Source organism: Globicephala melas, chromosome 20, assembly GCF_963455315.2.
Source record: "Globicephala melas chromosome 20, mGloMel1.2, whole genome shotgun sequence".
NCBI lineage: Eukaryota > Metazoa > Chordata > Mammalia > Artiodactyla > Delphinidae > Globicephala > Globicephala melas.
The window spans coordinates 51185598-51197814 of record NC_083333.1 but is presented as its reverse complement, the minus strand read 5'-3'; positions in this window follow the sequence as shown (position 1 = coordinate 51197814).

The window sequence follows — 12217 nt, the reverse complement described above, 5'->3', positions numbered from 1 at the left end:
GGCGGGAACCCGGTTCCCTACGCGGCGCGGCAGAGCCCCGCCCGTTGCAGGCGCAGGCGCAGGCCAGTGGGTGCCCGCGCACGCTTCGGCCGGGGCTCGTGCGGGGTTGCTGCTGATCCTGAGTGGGAACGAAGCTCGCTCATACCCAAGGCCAGACTTGATGCACTTTACAAATGAGGAAACTAAAGCAGCGCTGTAGGCCGTTTTTATACAGATTCAGACAGAAATGGTGATGGACACCAGACCCAAGCGTCTTGAGTTCTCAACTACTACTTTTTCCACCACACGACACAGCCTTCCACTGAATCCTGGGAAACTCTGGCCTCCTAATCGGTGGAGGTGACTCACAGAATGCACCCATTCTTCCCAAAGGAGTCAGGGGAGGTGATGACGTTTACTCAGACATGAAAATACATTCTTGGAAGAAGGCAAAAAAGTGTCAAGATTTATTAATCCTTGTGTTGGCATTCACTGAACCAGAGAAAGAAGAAACAAGGAAGCTAACAGTAAGGAAGGAAAAGATGTCATTATTGCACTGGGTTTTCCCCTGCGTGTGTTATTTCCGGATTTTTAAGCCACCTTAGTTAGATACCTCACTGGCCTTGGGAAAAGTCAACAAAATGCCATTATGAAGACGTGCTTCACTGGACTGCCAAAGGCAGGACACACCATAACCTTCAGTCTAGCTCCCTGACACCTTGGGGATGTCAACAATTTTCAGCCTTTGACATTTGCTGCTTCCTCAACAGAGTAGGCAATTGTCCCCTGAACTCAAGAATCTCATGCCAGTTTCATTATATGGCATTGGGAGCCCTAAGCAACAAAGCTGCTGTTGTGTAACACTAAGGACTCACCGTAACAATAGCCCTATTTATTTAAGATCTGATACAGCCTGGGTGCTCTGTTTGTATTGTCCTCAATCCTCCTAGAAACCCCTTAAGTAGGTATTTGTTATTCTCATTTAATCAATGAAGTTATTGAAGGCCAGAGCTTGAAGGCTGAGCTCTAGTAAGTGGTGAAGGAGCTGAGATTCCAGGCCAGGTCTGTCTTTTGAAGCCTGAACACCTTCCACTCTGCTTCACGACCTCTCACCTACCAATTTATTCTATAAGAGCACACAGTTGCCAATCTGGGAAATAATTATTTCGACAGGTGAAACCATGGAGGCAGAATATTAGCTTTGAAGAGAAAAGCCACTCTAATTTTTTCTTTTAAAGTTGTGCATAGGCAACACTGTGCCACATGAACAGCAAATGATAAAGGTGGAGCCAGGACCAACAGTTTAGTTTTATACCAAATCAAACTTATAGCAAAGTCAATCTGACATAGACAAAATAGGTACTGTACCACATGGTATGGAAATATAAGTTATTTGTCTAACCATAGTTGAATTATTTTTATACAGATAAACTAGATTTTTATTCTCCTTATTTACTGGTATAAGTCAGGATTCTTAAAATTGGGATCCATGAGGAGAGTTCAAGGGGTCTATTGACTCTTTCCCTTACCAGTAGGGGGTACCAGTATGAGATTAAGAGATACAAAGTACTATGTATAAAATAAATAAGCAGCAGAGATATACTTTACAGCACAGGGAAATATAGCATTATTTTGTAATAACTTTAACTGGAGTATCTATAAAAAATATTGAATCCCTATGTTGTACACCTGAACTAATATGTTCTAACTCAACTCTACGTCAATTACAAAAACCTCCCTAGATTTTTGTGGGGGCCATTTTCTGGAAAGAGTCCATGGCTTTTATCAGATTCTGGAAGGAGTTTGTACCCTGATATCAAGAGTAGCCTGATCCCCACTACATTTATATACTGACATCTTCTTAAACATCAAAAGTTTGGATTATATAGCATAAAGGCCAAAATCCCTTGTACCACCCCCAGCAACCCTTCCTCCCCCATCCCCAGTCAGGAAGGTTCAGAGTTGACATTTAATGTGTTCTCCCTAAAATGGAACCATTATTTGGAGGTTTTTTGTTTTTTGTTTTTTTGGCTAGAAAACACTTACACAAACCATCACAAAGCGTAGATATTGCCTCCATTTCACATATTTATAAACCAAGACATTAGTTGTACTTCTCAGTCTTATGACCAAGAAGTATAGAGCCTGGACTTATGTTCAGGATGTTTTGACTCAAACCTATGGACTCTCCTTTGAACTGTGCTGCCTCCTTACATCTACTCCCACCCCCAACCCCCATTTTTTCTTTCTTAAACCAGCCACATCTGAGCTATATCATAACAGCCCAATTGCTCTCTCTTTCCCCTCTCCAGTTGGTACTTTATAACTTACTTGGGCTCTCCCCACTACAAGACTTTAGGAAAGCAGTTCTTCAAAAATTCTTCTGGGTCCCACAGTGTCTATGCTTTATGCCTAATTACTATCCCTTGAACTCACCTTGGTCCAGAGAAGAGATCCTACTGAAATGGAACAATCTTATGAGGAGTAACAGATTTGACTCTTGCTTTTCTCTCTTTCTCCCTGACTTTGAAGATGGAGGACGGGGCCATAAACACACCATAAAGCAGAAATTGTCAGATTGGATAAAAAGCAAGATCCAACTATATGCTGTCCACAAGAAGCTCACTTTAAATATAAAGACATTGATACTTTAAAAGTTAAAAAAATGGAACGAAATCTTGCCATTTGTGACAACACGATGGATACAGAGGGTATTTTGCTAAGTGAAAAAAGTCAGAGAAAGAAAATTACTTCATGATTTCATTTATATGTGGAATCTAAAAAATAAAACAAGTGAACAAACAATGAAACAGAGATATAGATACAGAGAACAAATAGGAGGTTGCCAGAGGGGAGGGAGGTGGGGAGAGGAAAGAAATAGATGAGGGAGATTAAGAAGTACAAACTTCTAGTTGCAAAATAAATGTCATGGGTATGAAATGTACTTTGTGGAGAATATAGTAAATAATTTTGTAATATCCTTGTATGGTGACAGATCAAAACTAGACTTACCATGGTGATCATTTTGAAATGTATAGAAATATCACATCACTATGTTGTATAACATAATGTTGTAGGTCAGTTATACTCCAAAAACAAACAAACTCATAGAAGAAAGATCAGATTTGTGGTTACCAGATGTGGGGGGTGGGGGGAGAGGGAATTGGATGAAGACAGTCAAAAGGTGCAAATTTCCAGTTATAATAAAAATAAGTACTAGGTATGTAAGGTACAACATGATAAATGTAATTAACACTGCTGTATGTTACACGTGAAAGTTGTTAAGAAGGTAAATCCTAAGCATCCTCATTGCAAGGAAAAATATTTTTTTCTATTTCTTTAATTTCGTATGTGTATTTTTGTATTCTGTAATTTTGTATGAGATTATGGATGTCTACTAAACTTACTGTGATAATCATTTCATGACATATGTAAGTCAAATCATTATGCTATACACTTTAAATTTACACAGTGCTGTATGTCAATTATATCTCAATAAAACTGGGAGAAAACAAAAGTAGGAAAAGAAAAAAAATGTTTTTAAAAGTTAAAGGATGGAAAAAGATATACCAAACAAACACTGATCAAAAGAAAGCTAGAGTGGCTATATTAATAACAGACAAAATAGACTTCAAAACAAGGGATATTATCAAGAATAAAGAGGTATATTCTGTAATGATAAATGCATCGATTCATCAAGAGGATATAAGAAACCTAAATATTTATGCAGTTAATAACAGAGCTTCAAAATACATGAAGCAAAAATTGGTAGAAATGAAAGAAATCCACAATTATAGTGGAAGATATCAACACTTTTTTCTTTTTGTTTGTAATACAAGCATTTATTTATTTTCTTTTTAAAAAATATTACAATATTATATTAATTTCAGGCGTACAGCATAGTGACTCAATATTTTTATAGATTATACACCATACAAAGTTATTACAATATTATTGACCATACTACTTGTGCTGGACATTTATCCCTGTGACTTTTATTTTTTAAGTGGTAGTTTGTACCTCTTAACCCCCTTCACCTATTTTGCCCATCCCTGCACGCTCCTCCCTTCTGGCAGCCACAAGTTTGTTCTCTGTATCTGTGAGTCTGTTTCTGTTTTTTTATGTTTTATTATACTTTTTTCTTTTTTAGGTCTCACATATAAGTGAAAATGTTCAGTATTTGACTTTCTCTAACTTATGTCACTTAGCATAATACCCTGTAAGCCCATGCATGCTGTTGCATATGGCAAGATTTCATTCTTTTTATGGCTAATATTCCATTGTGTATAATATTCCACATCTTCTTTATCCATTCATCTATCAATGAACTCTTAGGTTGCTTCCATACCTTGGCTATTGTAAATAATGCTGCAATGAACATTGCAGTGCATATATCTTTTTGAATTAGTGTTTTCATTTTCTTCAGATAAATACTCAGGAGTGGAATTGCTGAATCATATGGTAGTTCTATATTTAAGTTTTTGAGGACCCTCCATATTGTTTTCCACACCAGCTATACCAATTTACATTCCCACCAAAAGTGCATTAGGGTTCCCTTTTTACCACATCCTCACCAACACTTGTTATTTGTTCTCTTTTTGATAATAGCCATTCTGAAAGGTGTGAGGTGATGTTTCATTGTGGTTTTGATTTGCATTTCCCTGATGATTAGTAATGTTAAGTATCTTTTTTTTTTTTTTTTGTGGTACGCGGGCCTCTCACTGTTGTGGCCTCTCCCGGTGCGGAGCACAGGCTCCGGACGCGCAGGCCCAGCGGCCATGGCTCACGGCCCAGCCGCTCCACGGCATGTGGGATCCTCCCGGACCAGGGCACGAACCCGTGTCCTCTGCATCGGCAGGCGGACTCTCAACCACTGCGGCACCAGGGAAGCCCTGTTAAGTATCTTTTCATGTGTCTGTTGACCATCTGCATGTTTTCTTTGGAAAACTGCCAATTCAGGTCCTTTGCCCAGTTTTAAATCAGATTTTTTTAAATATATTGAGTTGTATGAATTCTTTATATATTTTGGATATTTACTGTTAACCTCTTTTTGGACATATCATTTGCAAATATATTCTCCCATTCAATATGCTGTCTTTTCATTTTGTTGATGATTTCTTTCACTGTGCAAAAGGTTTTCAGTTCGATGTGGTCTCATTTGTTTATTTTTACTTTTGCTGCCCTGGCCTGCGGAATCAGATCCAAAAAAATATTGTTAAGACCAATGTCAAAGAATGTACTGCCTATGTTTTCATGGGAGTTTTATGGTTTCAGGTCTTATATTTATGTCTTTAATCCTTTTTGAGCTTATTTTTGTATATGGTGTGAGAAAATGGTCTAGTTTCATTCTTTTACATGTAGCTGTTCAGTTTTCCCAACACCACTTATTGGAGAGACTATCTTTTCCCCATTGATTGATTTGTGGATATTGAACCATCCTATTGTCCCTGGAATAAATCTCACTTGATCATGATGTATGGTTCTTTTAATGTATCATTGAATTTGGTTTGCTAATACTTTGTTGAGAATTTTTGTGACTGTGGTCATCAGGGATATTGGCCCATAATTTTTTTTTTTGGTAGTGTCTTTGGTTTTGATATCAGGTAATACTGGCTTCATAGAATGCATTCCCTCTTCTTGGAAGATTATATGTTTCCAGAAATTTATCCATTTCTTCTAGGTTGTCCAATTTGTTGGCATATAGTTGTTCATAATATTGTCTTATGATTGTTTGTATTTCTGTGTTATTGATTATAACTTCTTTCTCTTCATTTCTGATTTTACTTGGGGTCTCTATTTTTCTCAATGAGTCTGGCTAAAGTTTATCAATTTTGTTTATCTTTTCAAAAAAGAGCTCTTAGATTTGCTGAATTTTTCTGTTGTTTTGTTTTTTCAGTCTCTTTCATTTATTTCTGCTCTGATCTCTATTATTTCTTTCATTCTACTAACTTTGGGCTTTGTTTGTTCTTTTTCTAATTCCTTTAGGTATAAAGTTGGGTTCTTTATTTGAGATTTTTCTTGTTTCTTGAGGTAGGCCTGAATTGCTATGAACTTCCTTCTTAGAAATGCTTTTGCTGTGTCCCATAGATTTTGGAAAGTTGTGTTTCTATTTTCATTCATCTCACAGAATTTTTAAAATTTCATCTTTAATTTCTTCAGTGATCCATTGGCTTTTTAGTAGCATGTGGTTTAGTTTCCATGTGTCTGTAGTTTTTCCAGTTTTCTTCCTGTAACTGATTTCTAGTTTCATACCATTGTGGTTGGAAAATATGACTGATACGATTCCAATCTTCTTAAATATATTGAGACTTGTTTTGTGACCTAGCACGTGATCTATCCTGGAGAATGTTTCATGTGCACTTGAAAAGAATGTGTAGTCTGCTCTTTGTGGATGGAATGTTCTATCAATGTCTATTAAGTCCATCTGGTTTAATTTATTGTTTAAGGCCAATGTTTCTTTTTAATTTTATTTATTTATTTATGGCTGTGTTGGGTCTTTGTTGCTGTGTGCAGGCTTTCTCTTCTTGTGGTGAGTGGGGACTACTCTTCATTGCGGTGTGCAGGCTTCTCATTGCAGTGGCTTCTCTTGTTGCAGAGCACAGGCTCTAGGCTTGCGGGCTTCAGTAGTTGTGGCACACAGGCTCACTAGTTGTGGCTCCCGGGCTTAGTTGCTCCATGGCATGTGGGATCTTCCCTGACCAGGAATCCAACTCACGTCCCCTGCATTGGCAGGCAGATTCTTAACCACTGTGCCACCAGGGAAGTCCCAAGGCCAATGTTTCTTTATTGATTTTCTGTCTGCATGATACATCCATTGATGTACATAGGGCATTAAAGTTCTCTATTATTATTGTATTACTGTCAACGTCTCCCTTTATACCTGTTAATATTTGCTTAATATATCTAGATGCCCCTATGTGTATATATGTTTACAAATGTTATATCGTCTTCTTCTATTGACACCTTATTCAGTATGTAATGCACCTCTTTGTATTTTCTTATAGTCTTTGTTTTACAGTTTACTTTGTCTGATATGAATATTGCTACCCCAGGTTTTTTGGGGTTTTTTTCATTTCTATTTGCATGGAACATCTTTTTCCCATCCCTTCTCTTTCAGTCTGTGTGTGTCTTTAGCTCTGAAGTGAGTCTCTTATAGGCAGCATATAGATGGGTCTTGCTTTTTTTTTTTTTTTAACCCATTCAGCCACTCTGTCTTTTGATTGGGGTATTTAGTCCATTTACACTTAGAGTGATTAGTGATAGGTATGTACTTATTGCTATTTTGTTACTTGTTTTCTGGTTGTTTTTGTAGTTCTCTGTTTTTTTCTTCTTTTAGTCTCTTCTCTTGTGATTTGATGATTTTTTTTTTTTTTTTTTAGTGTTATGTTCGGGCTCCTTTCTCTTTGTTGTTGTTGGGGTTTCTTTGGCATTTATTGAAAGTTTTTGGTTTCTGGTTACCATGAGTTTCATGTATATTGACTTCTACATGTATCTGTTTTAGTTGATAGTTGTTTAAATTTGAACACATTCTAAAAGATCTGTATTTTTTATTCCGCCCTCTACGTTTTATGTTTGGATGTCATATTTAACATTTTTTTGTATCCCTTAACTACTTATTGTAGTAATAGTTGATTTTATGACTTTTGTGTTTTAATCTTCAGCCTAGGTTTTCAGGTGGTTAATCCACTTCCTTTATATATATTTCCCTTTACCAGTGAGATTTTTTTTTCTTTGTGTATTTTCTTATTTCTTGTTATTGTCTTTTCTTTTTCACTTAAAGAAGACACTTTAACATTTCTTTTAAGGCCAGTTTTGTAGATGAACTCTTTAGTTTTTGCTTGTCTGGGAAACTACCTCTCCTTCAATTCTGAATAATAACCTTGCTGGGTAGAGTACCCTTGGTTGTAGGTTTTTTCCTTTCAGCACTTTAAATATATCATGCCACTCCCTTCTGACCTGCAAACTTTACACTGAAAAATCAGTTGATACCCTTAAGAGGGTTCCCTTGAATGTGACTCTTTGTTTTTCTCTTTCTGCCTTTAAAATTCTCTCTTTATCTTTAACTTTTGGTATTGTAATTATGATATGTCTTGGTGTGTATCTCTTTGGGTTCATCTTGTGTGAGACTCTCTCTATGATTACTGGAAATAATTATCTGTTTCCAAGTTAAGGAAATTTACAGCCATTATTTCATCAAATACATTTCCTGACCCCTTCTCTCTCTTGCTCCTCTCCTTTTGGTACTGCTATAATGTAGTGTTAATTTGCTTGATGTCCTTTAAGGTATCCTTATTTAAAAAAACACATTTGTTTATTTATTTACACTGTTCTGATCAGGTAATTTCCACTATTCTGTCTTCCAGGGTCCTGTATCACCATTCTTCTGTATCACCTAATCTGCTGTTGATTCCCTCTCGTGTATTTTTCATTCCAGTTACTGTATTCTTCACCTCTGACTCGGTTCTTTTTTATATTTTCTAATTCTTTGTTGAAGTTCTCACTGTGTTCCTCTGTTCTTTTCTTGAGTTCAGTGGGCATTTTTATGACCATTGCTTTGAACTCTTTATCAGGTAAACTACTTACCTCTATTTATTAGGGTTTTTTTCCTGGGGTTTTATCTTGTCTTTCCATTTAGAACATATATCTCTGTCTTCTCATTTTGTTTAACTTTCTGTGTTTTTATCTCTATGAATTAGGTGAAACAGTTACCTCTACCAGTCTTGAAGGCATGTCTTTGTGTAGGAGCATCCCTTTGCAGACTGTGTGTGACTGGTGGCTTTGGTGGGAGGGCTGAAACTGAAGCAGGTATGGGCCAGGACTTTCTCTGGGGTGTGCTGGAAGCTGCAACTTGGCAGGGGGCAGAGGGCAGGAGGCTGGGGCTAGAGCCCTGCACAGGCTGGGCTTCTCCTGGTGCATGCCAGTGGCCACTGCCTTGACAGTTGAGGTGGAGATGTTGGAGCTGGAGCCCAGTGCAGGCTGCAGGAGAAGCTGGTGTATTCTTGACAAGCCAGCAGAGAACCAGGTGCTTTTCAATCTGCTGCCTCTGTACTGGGACTTGGATAGAGTGAGTTTATATGTGATCCCTTTAAAAGTGGAGTCTTGGTTTCCTACAGCCCTACAGCCCTCCAGCTCTCCTGGTCATAAGTTCCACTTGTTTTCAAAACCAGTTAAGGGGGCTCATTTTCCTGGTGCCAGTCCCTATGGCTGGGGTTCCTGAGTGAGGCTCGAACCCCTCACTCCTTGGGGAGGATCTCTGAGTTTGTGATATCCCCTTCTGCTTTTGGGTTACCTGGTGTGGGTGTGGGCCCTGACTAGATTGTGTCTCTGTCCCTCTTACCCATTTTGATGTGGTTTTTTTCTCTTTATATCCTTAATTGTAAAAGTGCTGTCCTGTTATTCTTGAGGTCATTCTCAAAGAGAGTTGTCTACATGTAGTTGTAGTTTTGGTGTGACTGTGGGAGGAGGTGGGCTCCAGCTCTTCCTACTCTGCCGTCTTGATCCCTCTTTCTCAACACTTTTTCTTAGTACATGATGAAACACATGGACAGAAAATCAGTAAGTATATAGACTTGAACAACATTATCAACAAATTTGACCACATTGACATTTGTAGAATGTCAACAGACATTCTCTACAGCAGAAAGCATATTCTTTATAAGTGCACAAGGAATACTAAGATAGATGATTTCTGGGCTATAAAACAAATTCTAATAAATTTAAAAGGACTGAAATCATATGAAATAAATTCCCAGAACACAACAGAATTAAACTAGAAATCAAAAACAGAAAGGTGTCTGGAAAATTCCCAAGTATTTGGTTTATAACAACATACTTCTAAATAATCCATTTTTCAAGAGAGAAATCATAATGGAAATTAGAAAATGAGTTGAGTGAAAAAGAAGACATGATATATCAAAATGTTGGATATGCAGCTAAAGCAGTGCTTGGAGGGAAATTTATAGCATGAAGTGCTTCTGTAAGAAAAAAAAGCTCTCAAATCAGTTATCTAAATTTCAATTTTAATAAACTATGAGGAGAAAATCAAAGCTAAGGGAAAATAATAAACATAAGAGCATAAATTTATGAAATACAATTAAAAAACATAAAAACCAGGACTTCCCTGGTGGTCCAGTGGTTAGGACTCTGTGCTTCCACTGCAGGGGGGCACAGGTTCGATCCCTGGCTAGGGAACTGGGATCCTGCATGCCATGTGGCACCGGCAAAAAAACCCAAAGACAAAAACATAAAAAAAATTTCTAAAAAAGCCACTTCTGGAGTGGTGAAGGATGGGCCTTTAAAAATTCACTCTTCCATAAAGCAATGAGAACCCTGACAAAAATTATCAAACTCAACTTTTTCAAAACTCTACAAATCCTTGAAACAATCCAAGGAACATCTATTGAATAAAGAGAGCCAAATTTCAGTAACAACAGTGAGCTTTGTGGCATTTTAGCTGTCCTATTCCTTCTCTCCTCTCCCCAGCATAAACTCATTGTGACTAGCCTTTTCCCCTGAGAGTAATGTCAAAAGGAATGAGTGGCAATTGTTTAATATTGCTGCTGCTTCAGGTGATGATAATACCTGAGATAAACAAGAAACTATCAAAAAAACTTGAAAAACTGGGGAATGATAAGTTCATGGGAGTTTTCAAAAGCTCTAATATATTTTTGGGAATCTAGGTCATGCACATGTGTGGGGAGGTGTGTATGCCCAGGAAAGATATGAGATGACTGAATCTCTCATCTCTGGCTGATCTTGAGGCTCTGACAATCATGATGTGAAGGCTAAGACAGAGTTATAAAGTGTCTGCCAAAAAATTGACAGTGTACCTCAACATGTTCAGAGAGCCTTAGACAAAGGCTGAGAGACTTATTGGTTTAGGGGATTTAAGGAAATCTCTATCCAGTCATTAGTTGACCAACAAGTTAACCAACTAAGCAGACTTCAGTTGGCACACATGACAAAGAATACAGACTTTACAGAATTAGTTCAGAAAAGTCATTAAACAAATAAGCAGCAGCATCACCACCAACAAAGAGCAACAAGAAGCCCTGGAAAGGAGGGAGGGAGTTGCCACTTTATATTATTTTAAATGTCCAGTTTTCAACTAAAACTTACAAGACAAGGAAAGTATTGTCCCTACACAGGAAGAAAAGCAGTCCATAGAAATAGTCTCTGAGAGAGCACAGATAGTTGGAATATTTATGTGCATCTAGTAATTTTTATATAAATATGTCCAAAGAACTCAAAGAAACCATATCTAAAGAACTAAAAGATCATATGAGAATGATGTTGCACCAAGTATAGAATACCAGTAAAGAAATATAACTTATTTTTTAACAAGAAACAAATATAAATTCTGGAGTTGGAAAGATTAATAAATGAAATGAAAAATTCACTAGAGAGGCTCAACAGCACATGAACACTGGCAGAAGAAAAAATCAGTAAACTTGAAGACAGTCTGATTTAAATAATTCATTCTGAGGAACAGAGAGAAAAATAGATTGAACAAAAATGAACAGAGACTCACAGACCTATAGGACACAATCAATTATACCAACAATTAAATAAGGGGAATCCCAAAAGGAGGGGAGAGAGAGAAAGGATTAGAAAAAATATTTGAAGAAATAATGGCTGAAATTTTCCCAAATTTGATGTAAAAACTATTAATCTACATTCCCAAAGAGCTTATTGAACTCCAAGTAGTATAAACTCAAATGAAAATCTGGAAAGCAGCATAAGAGAAACAATTTTCATGTACAAGGAATTCTCAATAAGATTAACAGCTGATTTCTCATCAGAAAATATGGAGACTAGAAGACAGTAGTATGACATATTTCAGGTGCTGAAAGAAAAAGATTGTCAACCAAAAATTCTATACCAGCAAAACCATCCTTTAAAAATGACAGATAGGGCTTCCCTGGTGGTGCAGTGGTTGAGAGTCGGCCTGCCAATGCAGGGGACGCAGGTTCGTGCCCTGGTCCAGGAAGATCCCACGTGCCGCGAAGCGGCTGGGCCCGTGAGCCATGGTCGCCGAGCCTGCGTGTCCAGAGCCTGTGCTCCACAACGGGAGAGGCCACAACAGTGAGAGATTCGCATACTACAAAAAAAAAAAAAAAAAGACAGATAAATTAAGGCATACTCCAAAAAAACCCAAAAACTGAGAGAATATGTCACTAGCAGATCTTCCCTAAAAGGGAGACCTTCAGGTTGAAAGAAAAGGACACAAGACTGTAAC